Source organism: Achroia grisella, unplaced genomic scaffold (genome assembly GCF_030625045.1).
Source record: "Achroia grisella isolate CSIRO2021 unplaced genomic scaffold, CSIRO_AGI_Agris_v1 utg44869, whole genome shotgun sequence".
Lineage (NCBI taxonomy): Eukaryota > Metazoa > Arthropoda > Insecta > Lepidoptera > Pyralidae > Achroia > Achroia grisella.
Window position 1 is genome coordinate 26,832 of NW_026712862.1, and position 23,557 is coordinate 50,388.

The window sequence follows — 23,557 nt, forward strand, 5'->3', positions numbered from 1 at the left end:
AATTTTATATAAAACTAGATAAAATATAAAAGAAAACAAATATAAAACATTCATTATTTACTTACCATCTTTTTAAAATCAACACATATTGCATTCCTAGAATTTTTAAAACACAAAGTTCGCATTCATTGTTTATTTTATGCAATATCTTAGGCAACTAGGGTTGCCTACTCTTTCGGACCGTCCGGGAGACTCTGGTAATAATGGTTAACCTTCCGACTAGCCAGAACGCAATAATTTCTACGGTTTTTCTATTTTAATAAACCTCCCCCCCCCCCCTTTTTAAAAATTCTGAAATATAAATTTCTCCCGGGTTGATCCTTTCGAAAGTTGCCAACCCTGGTCGCAACCATAGGGAACATATTATATTTCAAATCATCCTAAAACAAGATTAGCAAAACATATCTGATACGCTTTTATATCCTCCAACATGTTCAAAATATATCCAAATATCATCAAATATTTGAAACCGCATTTGGTAACTAGTGACAAATAAATTTGATCTCTATTCAGTCGGCTAAAGCTCGTCTTTCGTCCGTTTCCGTTTCAGCGCCATGTCGTCATGCTGGAACCATGTGGCGTACACCCTGAGAGGTTCTGGCGACGAGTGGCGATGGAATGAGACGGGACGGTCGCGAGCGATCACCTCACGCGAGTAATCTTGTGGTCGCGCCTGCAACAATATAGCTGGTTAGAATTGACTTTTTTACCGTTACCTGCAGAAACGACTTTTTATAAAGTCTACCACTTTGTAAAAAGGTAAATGAGTGATTGTGTTGATAATGAAGTCGCCACTATCTGAATCATATGCCCTGAAAGTATTAAAGTGTATACTAAGTTAAAATCAAAAAGATTCATTCATTTCAGAAATCTATCATTTAAGAACGTCACCATTTACACCCTACGCATTGATATATTACATTTTTAGAAATAGAAATAATCTTTATTCAAATAAATTTTAATATAAGCATTTTTTTTTTGCATCTTGCAGATGGCACTCCAAATTCGCAGGACAGGAGCGGCTGAAGGTCAACTCGTGACTGACTGAAACGACTTTAGTCAGAGTGCACTGCTAGGTTCTAATGTCAGCTCAGGCCGTCGTAATATCGATCACCGTCCAAATAGGGGATCGTTTGGAAAGGGTAATAATTGCGTGCGTCTGATCTGAACTTGCATGCGTGCGTGCGTGTTTCCGTGTGGGCTTGCCTGCGTGCTTGCGTGCTTACGTGCGTACGAGTATAGGCTGTAAGTGTGTCTGGATGCGACTGTGCGTTGGCTCTGAGCGTGTATACCTGGTGGAACAGCGGCGAGTGCACCAGCGTGATGTTGAGGCGGTGCGCGGCACACGCGCCCAGCGTCATGTCGTCGGGAGCGGAGCGGCCGCCACAAGCACAGCTCGCCACCAGCTGCGCACCGCGGACACTTAGCACCGTCCCGCCACCGCCAGTTATGTAGTCGTAACCTACCCACACACCGTTAACCTTGTTACATGTTGTCATCATCAACTGTGTACAGGAATCCTTACATTGGGGTTGCTGGCTGGCACGACAATTCGTATTTTTAAATATTTATACGAATACTAAAAATACGAATACTAGCTGTCCCGTCAAACGTTGTTATGCCATATAAATTAATAAAGCTATAAAAAGATAGGGGTTGATGATAGAAGATGGAAAATTTAGGATTGTATGTATTTTTGTATGATATATCATAAAAAAATAGAAAATAAAAATTTTGTCTAAGAAATTTTAAAAAAATTTAGGGGTGGAATACCCCTAACATTTAGGGGGTTGAAAAATAGATGTTGGCTGATTCTCAGACCTACTAAATACGCTCACAAAATTTCATGAGAATCGGTCAAGCCGTTTCGGAGGAGTATGGGAACGAAAACTGTGACACGAGAATTTTATATAAAAGATTTTCATTGTTGCTATGGTTTTGTTATTCTTATTCCTCTTGCCTTCTGCTACCATACATAGTTTGTTGCGAAATATATTTTATAATATACTGTTATACATTCATATTGCACCTTTAATTACCATCATCGTTGGCTGCACCGACCCCAGCGCACTACACACAGTTCCACACAATCTGCTTCATTTTTTATGACATCACCATTGTGACATTTTATATATTGTATAATTGTTACTATTAATATATAATTATCATTGTGCATAGGACATTGACTTTAAATTATGACATTATAGATTATTTAATTTTAATATAATAATAAATTTGCATGCCCATAAATTGAGGCAATTCAAGAGTTGCCAATAACATACGTACCTACTACGTAACTTGGACGTATTACCTAATATCTAACTGTATAACACGCAAATAAAATTTCATTTCATCCTTACCCCATTTATTTGGGGTCGCTGTAATATGTTTTTCTCTTCCATTCATCCCTGTTCGCAGTCATCTCGTTATTTACTCCTTTTCTTAACATATCATCTTTCATACAGTCCGTCCATCTCTTTATCCGCCTTGTTACATATTACAACCCTAAAACTACGTGTGTAGAGGGGATTTTAATTTGGACCAATAATCTCAAGGCTAGCAATGTACCATGTCGGGGGGAAGGGGATTGTTAGTAATGTGGACTCATGACCCCATTACTAGCAATGCACCATATCAGGTTGACCTCCACGTGGTTCCCCCTGGAAATCATCGTGATAAATTCCTAGTGAATTTGTCACGATGAGCTAACTGACCTGACCTCATGCTCATCTTATCATCCTCCACTGGTGCCCCGCCAGCGTAAACCGTTAGCGCAGGCGGGTGCACCATACCATTATCATCCATAAAAAAAAAAAAATGTACCATGTCAGGTTGACTTGATCATCGAGAGGTGTAACTACTTCAAATGCAAACCGATACCGTATATAGATTGGACGTAGAAATAGGTCCTTGAAATGTAATCGTCTGCAACGGGTGAATAAATAAATAAATAAACAATAAATATACAACCCTGGACAATACATAGCACCATCTAGTCCCACGGTAAGCAGAGCTTGTATTATGGGTACTAGACAACTGATATTAATACATAGATATCTTCTTTTGTAAATACAAACATAATCTACATAGAAAACACCCAGACCGATACAATCATACTCATGAATATAAATGTTTGTACCGTGTGAGGAACCGAACCCGCAACCATCGGTGTACTAAACCGAACCACTGTTTGAAATTAGAAACAGACACTTCAATTTTATTTATTTACTACCAGTGGCCGCGGTTTCACCCGCGTAATTTATAGCCCATAGGCTATTCTAAAGTATAAGCTATATCACTGTAAAGTTTCAACAAAATCCGTTGAGTAGTTTTTGCGTGAAAGAGTAACAAACATCCATTCATACTTATAAACTTTCGCGTTTATAATATTATAATGTAATAAACACTAAAGAAACTTATCCTAAATTTAGTAATGACATATTGTAATTTAAATATTGTAATGGATGAAAACTGTGATTGGTACAGTTTATGCTGTAAATAATATAAATGACGTAGTGGAGTAACTTGAAACAGTCATGCTCGCTATAAAGTTCAAACTTGTGGCGGCGTGGTGGGCTGGGTCGATGTGCTCCCTCTAATATGGTCGTGCAATGATGGCTGGCTCATCCATCATACTCGTGAACGGGTGCTGCTTGTGGGGACTGGTCTGTTCAGGTTGCGAACACTGTTTAGATTTTTTGATTTTTTTTATATAGCATATGCTGGTGGTCACTCTATTCTCCCAAATTAGAATTTAAATGAAATAGTATTATTGTAAATATGTACAACATTAAAAAAATACGAGCTGAGTTTCTTGTTAGTTCTTCTCATCTCGAAATCATTCCGAACTGACGGTAGATTTGACATATCATAAGAGTCTGTAATAGACCTACATGAATAAAGATATTTTGAATTTGAATTTGAATTTGAATAACATATAGATACAATTAATAACTCACCTTTACCATCGGACTCCTTTTTCCCGTAGCCGTAACCATACCGTTCCCCTAATATAGTGACGTCACTACCGCCCCGGTAGCAACTTAGAACCTCGCACAGTCTCTGAACACTGAAAATATTTGAAATCATACACACAAGGTCCCACTGGGTGCTGTCTATCTGTGTATATACGTGGCAATATGCGACGGTCTCTGTGGTCTAACGATTTAGACACCGTCTTACTTCTGATGGTTCGGAGGATAATGCGAGTTCAATTCCTCGCACAGTACATGTAATTTTGTAAAAAAAAATCGCCCGCAACGGACCACAGATGTGGACTCTTATATACGTGGATCACACAGAACACTTCACACAGAACCATCTCGTCCCAAACTAAGCAGATCTTATATTTTGTTTATTCTAGGCGATAAATATAATTGAAGACATCTATTTCTATAAATACAAATATTGAAATGTTTGCACCGTGCGAGGAATCGAACCCGCGTCCATCTGAAGTAAAGCGGTGTGATAAACCGCTAGACCACCGAGCCCGTGAATAAACAAAGATTGCTACGAAAGAGACAGCAAGATACACATTTTTGTAGTCAGAATATAGAAGCATTTATACTTACCCCAAAAATATGGTATCATCATCAAAAATGCGAGGAATATCCATTTTATGTGGGGTATTTTTTTTTTAAAACAATATCTCGAATGTTTTTTATTGACCACGTATTTCAAAATGGAGACAGTCTTTAAACAGTGTCCTGTTTTGGATTTTTTTTTACACGCCCGTGTCTATGGCGGGGCTTCTAGCTTCAAAAATAACGGTTTACATAAAAATGGATCTGCACACAAGAGTCATAAATAATAATTCATATGGATAATTTCACACAGCGCCATCTAGTCATAAGACTTAGCAGGGCTCATATTATGGGTACTTAATGATGTGCAAGTAATTAGTCGTCCTCGGTCGCTTAGCGGTGTGCTTTACCTCCGATGTTCCCTTAAGTGTAATTTTTTTACAAACAATCTCTCTGTATTTATATTTAATCAACAGTCTCAAAAATAAGTTTCCTCGACTTCGAGATCTTATCTTTCACCGACACCCTTTTTGGTATGTAGAGCGTTCTCGTATGACGACGTATACAAATTTCCAAATGCAATTACAATAACCATCTTTCACAGGAGTTTTTGGGCACAAAAATATATTTTTATCGTTTCCGTACAAATAATGATTCTCAGTATTAATCTACAAACCAACATTTTGTTTCTTACAATCAGCTAAATAATTTAAATAGTTCCATAATATATGGCACAATGAAAAGGTCATTTATTTTATAAAAAAGACAGTTAGTTTTTATTTTAGTGAAAATTAAGAAAATTCTATTTTGATACAACAACCATATATTTATTAATTATAGGTTATTAATTTTGTCACGATGCTTTTTAAATAAACACCCACACATTATTTCTGTATAACCTACAAAAATGGGTAAATAATTTAATTTCGGATGGTGCCAACATTCTTTAAAAAATGTAAATAATAAAATGTGAAGAAACCGATTGTTATTAAGCGCAGGTCGGGTGCACATTTGACATTTATTATTATTTAACATGGACATTACTTTAAAAAAAAAACTTTAAGGAACTGGGCTTGTATCCAGAGGTAAAACAAATTAATAAAAAAAATCGCCAAATTTGTAATATGGACCAATTTTAGGTTTAAAGAAAAACACATACACACGATATACGATTTTATGTGTCAAAAACCAATAAACGTCAATGTCATGTTTAACAAGGCACGTTAGGTTTGTTCTCTGTTGGATACCTTATTGGCACAAAACGCGATGTGTTGAACGTGATAAAATGGCGCAAACGCACGCGATGTGTTGATTAGTTGTTCAGTGAAATGAAAAGATGACGAATAAGGATTCAACCGCATAAAGATCATTTCATTTTCATCATCCTTTTTACGCATTAAACAGAGCATGTCCTTTCCACTATCATAAATTTCATTTAAAAAAAGTTTTGGCGTGAAAGCGAGACAGACAGACAGACAGCGTATTACTTTTTTATAATATTAGTAATGGATAATGGATTGAATACCCGCCTGCGCGAATAGTTTAAGCTGGCGGGGCACCAGTGGAGGATGATAAAATGAGCATGAAGTCAGATATCAGGAAGCCCATACAACCTAATTTGGTACATTGCTTGCAATGGTGTTAGCCAACATTAGTAACAATCCCCCCCCCCCCCCCCCCCCCATAATTGTATTGTATAATATAAGTGGATCTGCTCTAAACACCACTTTAACGAGAGACAAACCCCAAAACCAAGTGTAAACGAATAAATTAAAGTAATTATCATACCCGGTTTATCGCTGAAGAACAACAGATTGGTCACATGTTTTCCCCAAGTTTTCTTCACCACCTTCGCTCTGGTGGAGTGGAAGCCACTCCAAGTCTTTACAGCGAAGAATATCGATTCCTCAGATATGGCACTGCCCTGCCGAGAACGCGAATTTTAGTCCCCAAGAAACCTTACAGTACACAATCTGTACATATAAATAAAATTGGAGTGGGCATAAGAAATTTAGAAGGACTAAGGAGGGGCATGACACATAAAAGGTTGGGAAACACTGGTCTAGAGTCTCTGAACTAGGTCGGAACCTGTCCTACAGATAATATAGTCTGCACAATGTGGACATATCAATTGTTGTATTTAGAATAGAATATAACTTTATTGTTGTGTGGGGTACATTCATTTGGAGTTAATATTGTATTTTTTTTATACTATGACGTCGGCAAATAAGAATACGGCCCGTCTGATGGTTAATGGTTACCGTAGTGCATGTGCGCTTTGCCGATCCTTAAGAAACCTTAATATACTACCCTAATAGTTAATACCCTTCTTGATAAACCCCAAGTATGATAAGTATCAACAGGTAATTGCTATGTGAGTCTCAACGACGTGCGAGGATGTGATCGTTGTAACCAATTATAAAACACCAAAATTGTTAATTCACTTGTAATATGTGTCTTGTAACGATATGTGAAGAACAGAAACAAAAGACAATCGTACCCTTGAGAATCTAGAGTAGCCAGACCAGCAAAATGAGACCCACTTTACCACAAGACCACTTTTTTCTGTGTTGGCAATATTTTATTCATATTCTATTTAAAAACAATGTAATTATATAATCGAGCTACGCTTATCCTAGCTACACTTGTTACAGAGTTATACATAATTACTTACACATATATCGAACTGGCGAGGATACGTGGCACAGTTGTCACCAGACACCACACAGAAGCTGAGCTCTGGCGTGAGGAGAGGTCCAGGGTTGTCTGCACCACCGTACACCAGTTGCGCGAGCTCAAACGCTGGATCTATTGAGAAATCTGCTTCCAATTTACGTGCGCCACCTTCAACTTGTTTGAGGAATCTAGAGACGAACATAGATAATACTTATTTCAAATCTTTCCCGTTTAGTATACATTATTAATATAGGTAACGGGGGGGAAAGGTGATTGTTACTGATGTGGACTCATGACCCCATTACTAGCGATGTACCATCGTGATAAATTCCTGATGAATATGTCATGATGGGTTAACTAACCTGAGCTTATGCTCAACTTATCATCATCCACTGGAGCCCCGCCTGCGTACTGTCAGCGCGGGTACCATTCCATTATCATCCATAAAAAAAAATATACAGGTAACGGGTTATATTATAACACATATAATTGTATGGTATTATATATGGTATATATGGTAATTACCTTTCTCGACGTTTCGATTAAATTGCAAAAACAGTGGTTCATAGCTACCAGGCTTTATCTATACATCTATACATATAAATAAAATTGGAGTCTGTAATATTGAAATAACTATTTTTTACTACATGCATATGGATATATATACGGTACATATGCCAAAATAACATTTTTTATAATTTTTGTCTGTCTGTCTGTCGGTCTGTTTGTTCCGGCTAATCTCTGAAATGGCTGGACCGATTTTGCCGGGACTTTTTTGGCAGGTAGCTGATATAATATGGAGTAACTTGGCTACTTTTATTTTAGAAAAAAAATATAAACATACAAACCCGTTCAACTATATTAAGAACATAAATAATTATAGAAACTTTTGCTACTTATAAGGAAACTAATTAACGTAAATAATTAATTTTCTAAGACCGTTTCAGTGCCATTGATTTTTACTGATAAATACAATGCTAATGCCAAAGAAATACTTTGTTTTTTATATCATTTACCTTTATCTCGGAAAAAGTACCTGTATCTCTTTCAAAATTTATTCAATTTTAATATAATTTTCCTCCCATACATCGAGTTAAACTGAAACTAACCTATGATAACATGTATTCAAAATTTGCATGCAGTTATAGCGATATCTTGATCTTATACCCATTTTACCACACGGAAACATACTTTTTTTTCGGACTACTCTAATACTATTGGCCGCAGCCGGCCTTTACAGTTTCATCGGACGATAGGGGCGAGTGCAGATGGTACTCCAAACAGGCGGAACGACTTACGAGCGGCTGAAGGCCAACTCCCACCTGACGGTTGCGAGTTTAGTCTGAGGGCACCGCTAGGGATTCGAACCTCGGCACAGGCCGTCGTAATTTCGATCTCCGTTTGAATTGATGGGGGATCGATCGGAGGGGCCAAAACATATACCGTGCGAAGCAAGGATGAATCGTATATAATCTATACAAATAAATAAAATTGAAGTGTTTGTTTGTAATGTCAAATAAACAGCTTTCATTAAACGCATATAACAGTACTCGCAACAAAATAAATAATTTTAAATATTTTATCTATCAGATTGTCTGTTTGTTTGTTCTTGCTAATCTTGAAACGCCTGGGCCGATTTTGACGGATCTTTCACCCGCAAATAGCTATAAGGACTAACTTGGCGATTTTAATGTTAAAAATAATATTTATATGAATAAAAATTAAAAGATAATTTCCACACGGATGGACAGGACCCGGAAGTCGCCGATTAGAACTTCATAAATTTATACAACCACGACAAATCGAACTAAACTTGCATGAACCACAAATTAAAACTATAACTCACGAAGCTATGAGCTGCATCCTCATGGCGAAACCGCTTGCGAAATTCGGGTACACGAACCCACCCTCCTCCTCTAGGTCCTCGTAGAAAGTGAAGTGATGAATTATGGTTGGTTCTTCATCACTCAACGGGTAACCAACCCACATTACATCCTAAAAGTATATTTTTTTTAATAGAAAGTAAAATTTTGTTCCTCATTGTTACTTACCTTTAATTGGCCCTATTTTTAAGAACATTACATTTCTTATTATTTGTATTTCACTGTTGGTATTCAAAACCTTAGTAATATTATAAACGCGAAAGTATTTAAGTATGGATGTTTGTTACTCTTTCAAGCAAAAACTACTGAACGGATTTTGATGCAACTTTACAGTAATATAGCTTATGTGCTTCAAAGCGCCTTAACCCACCAAGCCAACATGCTAGACCTTCAAACTACTGGCCGAAAGGGAGTTATGTACTGCCGCTACCGTGACAGATTGCCATAGTGATTGTGGTGAGCACAAAGTTTATATTAATACTTAATTTTAGATTTTATCATTTTCTATGTTAGTCCTCAATGCATATATAGTTAGGTAAGGTATGTGAGCCAATATAGTTATAAAAATAATATTAAGTTGCCTGAAATAAATAAATCTTATAAATGCGAAAGTTTGTATTACTCTAATATTATTACTATTTCACGCATAAACTACTGAACGGATTTTGTTGAAACTTTTCAGTAATATAGCTAATGCATCAGAATAACACATAGGCTATATTTATTATTGAAAATTGTATATAGAAATTAGTACAGCTGGTAAATAAATATATGGCAGTGATTTTACAGATTATAAATACCTCCTGTTTGTCGGCGGCGTCCAACAAATTATGACGGATCCATGAATAATACCCATCGTACGTCAGTGTCCTATATACTGGATATTAATGGCCTCAGCAGCGGTATTATGGTCCATCCGGCACAAAGTCTTCGTGGGTTATATGGATATTTGGTTGATGCTGTCGACAAATTTTTGTATCTAACAACTCTGCCTTTATGTGCCTTTAATATCTGCTTTCAGGCGGGAAAGAATGGGTATGTAAATGTAGACAAAGAGAACGAGTAAGACCGCGCCCGCTGGCAGTAAGCACATTCCCGCTTTCTTCAAACGCTTTAGCGCCTTTGTTATAATATTTAATCAATTTTACAAAATGGAGGACTTACTGAATACAAAACGTGAGTGATTTAGCGCCTTTTTATAATATTTAATTTAGTTAAATGGAGGTCTTGATAACTACAAACCAAAGACAACAATACACTTGACTACAGATATTCTTTGATCTGTAGTAATTTATAAATATTAAGCGCGAGTTTGAAAATAAAATCTTTGAAATGCAAAAATTTTTTAAGTGAAATTACTTGAAACGCCCTATCACGCTCTAAAGAATGATCACAAAAAATAGTAAAATGCAATTATATACGATTGCGCGCGCTGGCTTTCCCGCGCTAAATAGCGTGCGCTCCTGAAAGTGCGTGAAAGAATAAATATTTTACACACGTGACCTAATAACGTAATTTTTACTGAGAATATCCCCAATTTTAATTTATGAATGTGGTTAAAACATGATATTTATTAAGACTAAAGAAATACAAAAAAATTAAACACATACTATTTTTATATGGATATTGAAAGAAATATATATAAAATACAAAATTATATTGAGTGTATATTATAAAAAAATATTAAATTTTAAAAGAAGTAAAATATAAATTGCATTAGCTGCTACCAGGTTTGCATGGGCAGGAAGAGAAACATGAGCGGTTGTGTCACGACGGCAAGGGTGCTTAAACCTACCCGGGTCACAAGTCCGGGGAACTCGGACTTTCCTTCTATGCCATACGTTGGACCCGGTACATGCACGGTGAATCCATGGAATGCTATGAAGATCGTCTCTATTAAGTTATATGTACATACCTTATCTATCTCTAAAATTTGGCTTTCTATGTCTTGTTTGAGCCGCCCGGCGACGCTTGCGTGGTACGGCTCACTTTGACTTACTATTACAAATACTACATTTCTCGAATCTGAAACAATAGAAATAGAAATAATCTTTATTCAAATAAACTTAATATAAGTTCTTGATATGTCGCTACTTAATATATTTGTCTCCTATTCTCTAGGTAGTAAGTATACAGGTGAAATAATTGTTAGTTACTAATTGTTATATATATATATAAAATATATATAACAATTAGTAACTAAAATAATAATATATATAGTATATAACTAAAATATATAAAAGAATTGTTAGCTACATTAGTTAGTTTATTTCATAGTGTGCTACGTGGTTTATTAGTAACGTGTACACTCAACGCGAAGTCATAAAATGACTTTAAACTGAACTTAAATCTGTTATAATATTTAATCCATTTTTACAAATGGAATGGAGGACAGAAATATTACAAGTGTAGTCACACTAACAATCCCCTTCTCTTCTCTCTTTAGAGCGATCCAATTCGCCCTATATATCGGTAATTTCCGCCATCACTACGTCAATCCCGAACTAACAATATCCGGTTAATCGAATACAGTTAATCGTTTACCTGTGCGTATAACTGCGGAACCCGTTGATTGATGAAGACAGACAGACAGCTCGTATTATAGACCGTGAAGCTATTAGTCATCGTTTGACGGTAATATAGCGGACATACGATATCCGTGACATTTGATAATGTATTAGTAGTACGCTTCATAACATAAAATCTTTCGTCCGCGTAAATAATGAAAAAATATTTTCAATTAACACAATATAAGTCAAATAAATAAGTTTCATCGCGCGAAAAAATGATAAAAAAAAAAATAAATATTTAATCAATTAAAATAAATTTGCGCGCTTCTAGCTTTAAACATGACGATACATCTATATAACCTTGGATCTACCCTTTCAATCCTCTTGAAACCCTTTTTCACATTAAAAAGTAACCTATATATTTCTATCAGTCATCTATGTCTGTTTCAAATTTCAATTTAAATTGGTTCAGTATTTTTGGCGTGTAAGCGAGACAATCAGACAAATTTTAATTTATAATATCAGTAAGGTATTTAATAAACTTAAAAAGACAAAGAAAAATGTTTAATCGTTCTAGCTTCCACAAAGACAACAACTTTCCAGAAAAATTTCATACCCTATTTTATTTTACTCCCTACCCTAAGGGTAAAAACTTTGAATGTCATATTTATTGATATTTAAACATACTAAAAATGATTAAATTCTAGTTTTAAAAAATATTACATACAAAAAATTATTACATCCTTTTTTCACAAAAAGTACCCTATATTCTTTGTATGTAAACTAACTGTGTACCAAATTTCATTTAAATTTTTATTTTGTTTTGGAGCGTAAGACTGACAGAAAGACAAACAGAGTTACTTTCAGTTATAACATTAGTGGGGTATTTAAAAATCTACCCCAAAAGAACCAATGAAAATAGTTTCATCGTTCTAGTTTCAAAAATTACGAATTTACATAATAACTATCATCCCCTATTTTATTTTACCCGGTACATTTTTTGAAACAATGAATGTCATATTTATTTATATTTAATCCACAGCCTCAAAAATAAGTTTCAAGTTATCAAAAATGATTTTACATAAAAACTTGCATCTATTTTATTTTCTAAAATTTTTTTTTAAAACAATTAATGTCATATGTTTTTATATTTAATCAACAGTCTGTTTAATAAGTTTCAAGCTTCTAGCTTCAAAAATGACTTATTTACATAAAAGCTTGCACTATTTTATTTTACATACTACATTTTTTTTTCAAACATCTGTCATATGTATTTATATTTAATCAATAGTCTCAAAATAAGATCTTTATTCAAAAATAACGTGTTTAATAATAAGTATCTATTTTATTTTACCCCCTTAAGGGTAATTTTTTTACAAACAATGAATGTCATATGTATTTATATTTAATCAACAGTCTCAACAATAAGATTCAAGCTTCTAGCTTCAAAAATGACTTATTTACATAAAAGCTTGCATCCCCTATTTTATTTTACCCCCTTAAGGGTATTTTTTTTACAAACAATGATTGTCATATATATATATATCAAATATATATAATTCAAGCTTCTAGCTTCAAAAATGACGTGTTTACATAAAAAACCCCCTATTTTATTTTACCCCCTTAAGTGTAATTTTTTTACAAACAATATATATATGTATTTATATTTAATCAACAATATATAATAAGAATTGCTTCAAAAATGACGATTCTTCCATACAATCTTTCATCCCCCCTTTTAGTTTAACCCTTTTTCATTAAAAAGTAGCCTATGTCCGTTTATCTAGACTATCTGTATACCAAATTTCATTCAAATCGGTTCGTAATTTTGGCGTGAAAGCGAGACAAAGACATAGTTACTTTCACATTTATAATATTAGTTTTTGTCGCAGCACAAAAATATATTTTTATCGTTTCAGTACAAATAATAATTTTACAGTATTAATCTACAAACAACATTTTGGCTAAATAATTTAAATAGTTCCATAATATATGGCACAATGAAAAGGTCATTTATTTTATAAAAAAGACAGTTAGTTTTTATTTTAGTGAAAATTAAGAAAATTCTATTTTGATACAACCAACCATATATTTATTAATACCTATACTTAATTAATTTTGTGTTAATGCTTTTTAAATAAACACCCACACATTATTTCTGTATAACCTACAAAAATGGGTAAATAATTTAATTTCGGATAGTCACACCACAACATTCTTTAAAAAATGTAAATAATAAAATGTGAAGAAATTGTGATTGTTAATTTTTTTTTAAGTTTGTCAGAACTGGGAAACAACATTTGACATTTATTATTATTTAACATTGGACATTGACTTTAATTTTTGTAATTTATATTGTAAAACTTTAAGTTGGGCTAAACTGGGCTTGTATCCAGAGCCGTAAAACAAATTAATAAAAAAAATCGCCAAATTTGTCTGCAATCGGCCAATTTTAGGTTTAAAGAAAAAACACATACACACGATATACGATTTTATCATAAAAAAGTGTCAAAAACAATATTTTCACTAAACGTCAATGTATGTTTAGATCTTTCGTTTTACATTATGTTATCTGTGGTTTTGTTCTCTGTGATGGATACCTTATTGGCAAAACGCACGCGATGTGTTGATTGGTTGTTAGCTAGTGAAATGAAAAGATGGCGAATGGCGCAAACGCACGCGATGTGTTGATTAGTTGTTCATATGAAAAGATGACGAATAAGGATTCACACATAACTTGTATTTATTTTGAAGTTCAACCCTTTTTTTAAAAAGATCTTCCTCGACTATCTGCGTACTAAATTTCATTTAAATCAGTTCATTTTGGCGTGAAAGCGAGACAGACAGACAGACAGACAGACAGAGTTACTTTCGCATTTATAATATTAGTAAGGATATCGCAAATACTATTTATGATATTTCCCTACGATATATACCATTCATATATATACAATTATATACTAAAAGATTGTTCGAATTACGGCAAATCATTAAATTATTTTCATAACCTAGTGGTTACTATATTCTCCCTAATTTAATTCAAATATGAAATTAAATTGTTGAAATCTTGTACAAACTCATTTGAAAAGAATAAGAGCTAAGTTTCTGGTAACTTAACTCGAAAGCACTTCGAACTGACGGTAGATTTGACATATCATAACAGTCTGTAATAAACCTACATGAATAAAGATATTTGATTATTTTTGATAAGGCAGACGTCATTATTGTAATTTGAATTCGTTCTAAATTATAAAAATAATAGAGCTATTGAAAAACAAACGACTATAATTCTAAGGCAAAGTGTAATTGATAGAATCTATAATTTTTAGCTTTATTCATTATAAAATAAAGTCTAGTATTGTTTAAATTCAAAAAGTCACGTTAATCAAATAATATTATAAACCATTCAGAGATTAAATTAATTTAATTTAAAAATTTAAATCTAATTAAACACAAAAGATAAATAAAATAAAAATTATGGGAACTTGTTAACTCTATATCCAGAGACCATTTTGTAAATATAAATTACCACTATTAAAGTATATGAAAAACCCCAGTTCTTCACAATTTTATGTATTATTCTAACACAAACATATTTCTATTGCTCCACCTATAGTTAACACATATGTAGATGCCGCAAGACATTCTATATAATAAAATATAAATGTACATTTGCACTACAAGCTTTATCGCTACGTAAATAAATAACCTTTTCAATTCACAGAAACTGCACTCATTCATAGACGACTAAAAAGACTTAAAACCTAAAATGTAATGAAAAAAAAAACAAAATTAACTCTATGAATAATTCATTAGCCGATAAACGCTAACGTCTCAACTGAACCTGACAGGCGGGAGATTATAGCGTCGAAGTTCTAAAACGACGTGCATGTAGCGTGATATAATGATTATAAGATGTGATAGACACGTTCATTAATGTGTCGCTTTTAATCGAGCGAGCGAAATTGAGAGACGTTCTTCTGTCTTTATTAATTTAGCAAACGAGGCAGCAAAGCTTTCTCAAAGCTAAGTGATGCATTTTTATTTCATTTTGTTTATTTTCACATCTTCTAATTAGATAGTAAACAATATGACGCCCAGCTGATGTTCATTTCACTGCATTTTTTTACCTATGAACCAAATGAGTTTATTAGTGTATTTTTATACAGAATGTAAGACTCTATCTAATGGATATAACTTTCAGTAGTGAGTACTGGCTGTTAAACATTCTCTCTATATATTATATACTAACTGATTCACGCAACTTTGTCTGCCTCACACTTTTCCCGTTTTGGTAACAATTTTCGTATCGTAATATTATTTAGTCTATAGCCTTGTTCGATAAATGGACTATCCAACATTAAAAGAATTTTCATAATCGGATATGTTCGTGGTTATAACATCCATTCGAACAAAATTTAATTATTGTATAGAAGACACTTCTTAAGTGATAGAACTCACTTAAGTGAATATTAGTATAGAACTTAGAAATTGATATTCTAAAATAGAATAGAAAATAATTTATTCAAATAAAATTAATTTAATCAGTTTTGAATAGTTATAGTTATCATTCCTTTAATCTACCCCTCATTCGGAAAGCTGTCTCATCACAAGAAGAATGAGCATGAAAGTTGCGTGTTGCTCTTGTTAAATAATCCTGTAACTACATTTTTAAGTCTAAACGTGTGAATACAAACTACCAACTAGCACTAATTTATTAGGGTCAGATATTAAATACACAATAAGATTAAATCAATCGTAGTGATTAAAGCAGGCCAGTCCCTACAAGCAGCAGTCGTTCACGAGTATGACGTATGAACCAGCCATTACTGCACTTAACCCTTTTTTTATGGATGATAATGGAATAGTGCATCCGCCTGCGATAATGGTTTACGCTGGTGGGGCACTAGTGGAGGATATAATGAGGTCAGGTCAGCCCATCGTGACAAATTCACCAAGAATTTATCACGATGGTTTCCAGACGGAACAAGGTGGAGGTCAACCACAAGACAAGTGACATTGCTAGTAATGGGGTTATTAATCCACATTACTAATAATTCCCTTCCCCCAATCGACCATACTTTAGGGAGCCCAATGACCCGTGGAAGTAAGACAGTAACTGTGGTCATTTATAGATTGCGGTAAAGTACTATTCTATATTAGGATTACAAAGTTCGATTCGAGTTTAGGTACGAACGGAGACATATACAAACTAGTGCGCGACACTACTTTGCCTGCGTGGTGAAAACTTTGTAAGTTTTCCATACTGTCGTAATATATAATATGTATCAGTCAGGAATAATGTATCTTTCAAACAGAGAGAGAATTGTTTAAATTTGTCAAAAAAAGTAATTACCTAATTTATGATATTCGATTTCCGTGACTTTGTCCGTGTGAAATTAAACTTTATTTTTTTTAAATAAAAGATGCCTAAAGAACTAAAATTTATTTTGTTCGTCTTAATTTATTCGTTCCATTAGGTACTGATAGGTTCAAACGAATACATTTACATCCTGCATCATCCCTTATTTTAACCATGGGGATAAAATAAGGGATGTAAATTTATCAAAATCCTATTTAAGCGAATGTCTTCATCATAGTAATTCCAATCTTTAATTTAGGTTCAATCAGTCGAAAATCTAGAAAGATTTATACAAACTTTCATCCCCTTTTTATCGCCTTAGAGGTGGAATTTATCAAAATCCTTTCTTAGGGGATGCCTACGTCATAGTAGCTTTATGCATGCAAAATCTCAACTCGATCGGTTTGAAATTGACAAACTTTCACCCCCTATTTTATACCCTTGGGGATAGAATTAATCAAAATCCTTAGTGGATGCCTATGTCATAACATCTACCTGCATGCCAAACTTCAGCCCGATCCGTCCAGTGATTTGGGTTGATAGATCACATGTCAGTCAGTAACCTACATCTAGACCCAAGTAAAGCTAGCTAAAGCTTGTGTTATGAGTACTAGATAACTGATAGAAATAGAGATTATTTTTCGCAAATACATACATATTATACATAGAAAACACACAGACCGATACAAACAATCATACAAACAAGCGTGTTCGATTGCTTTGACTTTGTATTCGTGAACAAATGTTTGTGCGACGAGGAATCGAACCCGCGACCATCGAAAGTAAGGCGGTACGCTAGACCACCGAGGCCGTCAAATGGTTCCTAAATATTTAACGTAACCTAAGGACGCCTGAAAATCCAGTAGTGCCACTTGCGCGTCAACGACTATTAAAAATCAATAGAGCCTTCATGAAAACCCCCTACTGGTAGGCTGGCGCCATCTAGTCCCAAGCTAAGCAAAGATTTTGTTATGGGTATTAGACAACTTATAGAAATACATACATACATTTCTTTTGTAAATACATACAAAGCACATATACCTAGACTGATACAAAGAATCATACTCATGAATACAAATATTTGTACCGTGCGAGGAATCGAACCCGCGACCATCTAAGATGAGGCGGTGTGCTTAACCGCTAAACCACCGGGGCCGTCACACAATCTGAGTACCATTAATTTGCAGTATATAAATACAAAGGAACAGTATCTGAGGAGATTACTATCTGGATGCTCACAAAATGCCGCTCACCTCACCATCAGTGACACGTAAATTTTTCATAGATACGGCGCCGCCCGGGGCGGAATAAATCCGCGAGTGTAGCGCGCCGCCCCGGAATCGAACTCCGCTATGAATAATGCAAACTCACGATCACCTGAGGTGCGACACATTAAAATCGCATTGAAGCACTTTATAACGTCCCCGGAGAAGACATATTGCTCGAGTAAAGCGCATTTTCAATGAATAAACGTACACGCAAATCAACTTAAAGACGGCCTCCGTGGTCCAGCGGTTTAGCACACTGCTTTACATCCGTAGGTCGCGGGCTCGATGCTTCGCACGGTACAAACATTTGTATTCACGAGTATGATCGGCCTGGGTGTATTGTATGTATTTTATGACAATGAATTGGAACACCTGCTTTCGCTAACGGTTTACGCTGGCGGGGCACCAGTGGAGGTACAATGCTAGCAATGGGATTACTAGTTCCATTACTAATAATCCCTACTATAATCTACGACCTGTCCTCAGATCTATAAAATATATACCAGAAATTTTATAAAAATCAGTCAAGCCAACTCGGAGGAGATCAATAAGAAATGTAGTGACACGAGATGGTTATATATTTAATATAGTCATTACGACCTCGGTGGTTTAGCGGTCAAGCACACCGCTTTACTACCGATGGTCGTGGGTTCGATTCCTCGCACGGCACAAACATTTGTATACATGAGTATGATTGTTTGTATCGGTCTGGGTGGTTTCTATGTATAATATGTATGGATTTACAAAAAAAAAAATATATCTATGTATATGTATCAGTTATCTAGTACCTATAACACAAGCTCTAGCTAGCTTAACTTGGGTCTAGATGGCTCTGTCTGAATTGTCCTGAGATTATTATTATTATTATTATTTATAATATATAAGATATGTATAAAATTAATTCGTATAATTACGAATATAGAGAACTCTTATCTTATCTTTACTGTCTCTATCAACTCAAAGGTAGTCTGGAAGAAATTGCTTATCGATAAGACCGCCTTTTGTTAATGTCTATTTATTACAATAAAGAGTATAAATAAAATAATTAAATAAACCATTCAAGCAATGGTAATGGGCTAGTTTATTACTTAAAATCCCTAACAGTTAATTTCAATCCAAATTACAATTCAAAGACAATATCAGCATGCTTCATAAATCCGGCTGGAAATTGCTTTCGTGTTTTTAATAAAATGAGATTTGTTCAAAACTGGCGTACAAGAGTCGTTAGTCCAAGGATCAGATGGTAGCTAAGTGTATTTAATGAAATTTCCTTACCGACTTACTTTAGTATATTTTCATTAAAAGTTAAATACGAGTATATAAATAAATTTTAGTAAAGTAACGATATGAACGTATATTATTCTAGCTGACCCCCCAAAAATTTTGTCATATAAATTAAAATAGCTATTAAAAAATTCCTCCGAAACGGCTTGGCCGATTTTTATATAATTTTATATACATATTCTGTAGATCTGAGAATCGGTTACTATTTTTAATAGGTACACCTAAGTGATAAGGGCTGTCCACCCCAAATATTTATTTTTTGGACAACAATCTTATTTCATATTTTTTTATAATGTGCATTAAAAATATATACAACCCTAAATTTTCACCATGCTATCACCAACCCATATTTTTTAATAGCGATTTTAATATATATATATATATATATATATACGTATTTATATATAATAGGTACAATAAATTTAAATTTAACATACGTAATTATGATATTTCAGGTCCTGTGCCTACATTGCCATGAGCTTGCTTTCAGAGCGTCAGGGGAAAACAATTGGAAAAACTTAACCAAACCCTATATGCATGAGCTTTAATTTTTGTGATACTTCAATAAATAAATAACTAATATAAAAGCATAGATAAATAAAATGCTGTTTTAAACTGGAACGAATAGAAAAATCCAAAAGGAATTGGAAATTTTATTTAACTAAAGTGCAACACCGGCCACTAGCCACTTGTGGAATTTCGATATTGGCGTTCCGGGTTGGAAATTTTCGTAATCAGAAAATTCCAGACCGCTTCGGGTAAATGTTTTAATTGTTTACGGTGCAAGCGAAGCAAGTTTTGCAATAGTTATTTTGCGATGCCGTAAATTCATCTAATTTATTCTTATCGCTATTAATATTACAAATGCGAAAGTAACTCTTGAAATTTGGTACACAGACGGTCTCGACCCTAAGAAAGGACATATGGAACAATGACGGACGGTGGCTTAGTGGTTTAGCACACCGCTTTACAGCCGATGGTTGCAGGTTCGATTATTGATTAAATATAAGTAAACTAGCTGTACCCGCGACTTCGTCCGCGTAAATAATGAAAAAATATTTAACTCAATTAACACAATATAAGTCAAATAAATAAGTTTCATCGTTTTAGCTTAAAAAATGATAAAAAGTAAAAATAAATATTTAATCAATAGGCTAAAAAATAAATTTCAAGCTTCTAGCTTTAAACATGACGATACATCTATGTATATAACCTTGGATCTACCCTTTCAATCCTCTTGAAACCCTTTTTCACATTAAAAAGTAACCTATGTCCTTTCTCAGGATCTAGTCTATCTATGTCTGTTTCAAATTTCAATTTAAATTGGTTCAGTATTTTTGGCGTGTAAGCGAGACAAACAGACAAAGTTACTTACACATTTATAATATCAGTAAGATATTTAATAAACTAACCCTAAAAAGACAAAGAAAAAAGTTTAATCGTTCTAGCTTCCACAACCACACAAACAGCAAATTTCCACAATAACTTTCATTCCCTATTTTATTTTACTACCCCCCCTACTAAGAGTAAAAATTTTACAAACATTGAATGTCATATTTATTGATATTTAAACATCAGCCTAAAAATGAGTCTCAAACTTCTAGTTTTAAAAAATGACGATTCTTCCATACAGCCTACCATTGCAACCCCCTTACAATCCTTTTTTCACATTCAAAAGTACCCTATATTCTTTGTCCGGTTGTAAACTAACTGTGTACCAAATTTCATTTAAATTTTTATTTTGTTTTGGAGCGTAAGACTGACAGAAAGACAAACAGAGTTACTTTCACAGTTATAACATTAGTGGGGTATTTAAAAATCTACCCCAAAAGAACCAATGAAAATAGTTTCATCGTTCTAGTTTCAAAAATTACGAATTTACATAATAACTATCATCCCCTATTTTATTTTACCCCCTTAAGGGTAATTTTTTTACAAACAATGAATGTCATATTTATTTATATTTAATCCACAGCCTCAAAAATAAGTTTCAAGCTTCTAGCTTCAAAAATGACGATTTTACATAAAAACTTGCATCCCCTATTTTATTTTACCCCCTTAAGGGTATTTTTTTTTAAAACAATTAATGTCATATGTTTTTATATTTAATCAACAGTCTCAACAATAAGATTCAAGCTTCTAGCTTCAAAAATGACTTATTTACATAAAAGCTTGCATCCCCTATTTTATTTTACACCCTTAAGGGTATTTTTTTTACAAACAATGATTGTCATATGTATTTATATTTAATCAACAGTCTCAACAATAAGATTCAAGCTTCTAGCTTCAAAAATAACGTGTTTACATAAAAACTTGTATCCCCTATTTTATTTTACCCCCTTAAGGGTAATTTTTTTACAAACAATGAATGTCATATGTATTTATATTTAATCAACAGTCTCAACAATAAGATTCAAGCTTCTAGCTTCAAAAATGACTTATTTACATAAAAGCTTGCATCCCCTATTTTATTTTACCCCCTTAAGGGTATTTTTTTTACAAACAATGATTGTCATATGTATTTATATTTAATCAACAGTCTCAACAATAAGATTCAAGCTTCTAGCTTCAAAAATGACGTGTTTACATAAAAACTTGCACCCCCTATTTTATTTTACCCCCTTAAGTGTAATTTTTTTACAAACAATGAATGTCATATGTATTTATATTTAATCAACAGTCTCAAAAATAAGTTTCAAGCTTCTAGCTTCAAAAATGACGATTCTTCCATACAATCTTTCATCCCCCCTTTTAACCCCTTACAACCCTTTTTACGCATTAAAAAGTAGCCTATGTCCGTTCTCAGGGTCTAGACTATCTGTATACCAAATTTCATTCAAATCGGTTCAGTAATTTTGGCGTGAAAGCGAGACAGACAGACATAGTTACTTTCACATTTATAATATTAGTTTTTGTCGCAGCACAAAAATATATTTTTATCGTTTCCGTACAAATAATAATTTTACAGTATTAATCTACAAACCAACATTTTGTTTCTTACAATCAGCTAAATAATTTAAATAGTTCCATAATATATGGCACAATGAAAAGTTCATTTATTTTATAAAAAAGACAGTTAGTTTTTATTTTAGTGAAAATTAAGAAAATTCTATTTTGATACAACAACCATATATTTATTAATACCTATACTTTATTAATTTTGTGTTAATGCTTTTTAAATAAACACCCACACATTATTTCTGTATAACCTACAAAAATGGGTAAATAATTTAATTTCGGATAGTGCCACACCACAACATTCTTTAAAAAATGTAAATAATAAAATGTGAAGAAATTGTGATTGTTATTAAGTTTTTTTTTTTTTAAGTTTGTCAGAACAGGGAAACAACATTTGACATTTATTATTATTTAACATTGGACATTGACTTTAATTTTTGTAATTTATATTGTAAAACTTTAAGTTGGGCTAAACTGGGCTTGTATCCAGAGCCGTAAAACAAATTAATAAAAAAAATCGCCAAATTTGTCTCGCAATCGGCCAATTTTAGGTTTAAAGAAAAAACACATACACACGATATACGATTTTATCATAAAAAAGTGTCAAAAACAATATTTTCACTAAACGTCAATGTCATGTTTCCGGCAAGATCTTTCGTTTTACATTATGTTATCTGTGGTTTTGTTCTCTGTGATGGATACCTTATTGGCACAAACGCACGCGATGTGTTGATTGGTTGTTAGCTAGTGAAATGAAAAGATGGCGAATGGCGCAAACGCACGCGATGTGTTGATTAGTTGTTAGCTAGTGAAATGAAAAGATGACGAATAAGGATTCAACCGCATAAAGATAACCTTGTATTTCCATTTTGAACCCCTTACAACCCTTTTTACGCATTAAACAGTAGCCTATGTCCTTCCTCTGTGTCTAGACTATCTGCGTACTAAATTTCATTTAAATCGGTTCAGTAGTTTTGGCGTGAAAGCGAGACAGACAGACAGACAGACAGACAGAGTTACTTTCGCATTTATAATATTAGTAAGGATATCACAAATAAATATCAAAATTACCCTTAAAAAATTGGGGATCAAA

At 33.6% G+C, this 23,557-nt stretch overlaps 1 pseudogene; it reads right to left on the reverse strand.

The window, feature by feature from the left end:
- Window positions 1–260: 260 nt before the first annotated feature.
- The window catches only part of LOC131845044 (beta-1,3-glucosyltransferase-like), a 40,698-nt pseudogene continuing 17,401 nt past the window's right edge, over window positions 261–23,557 (reverse strand).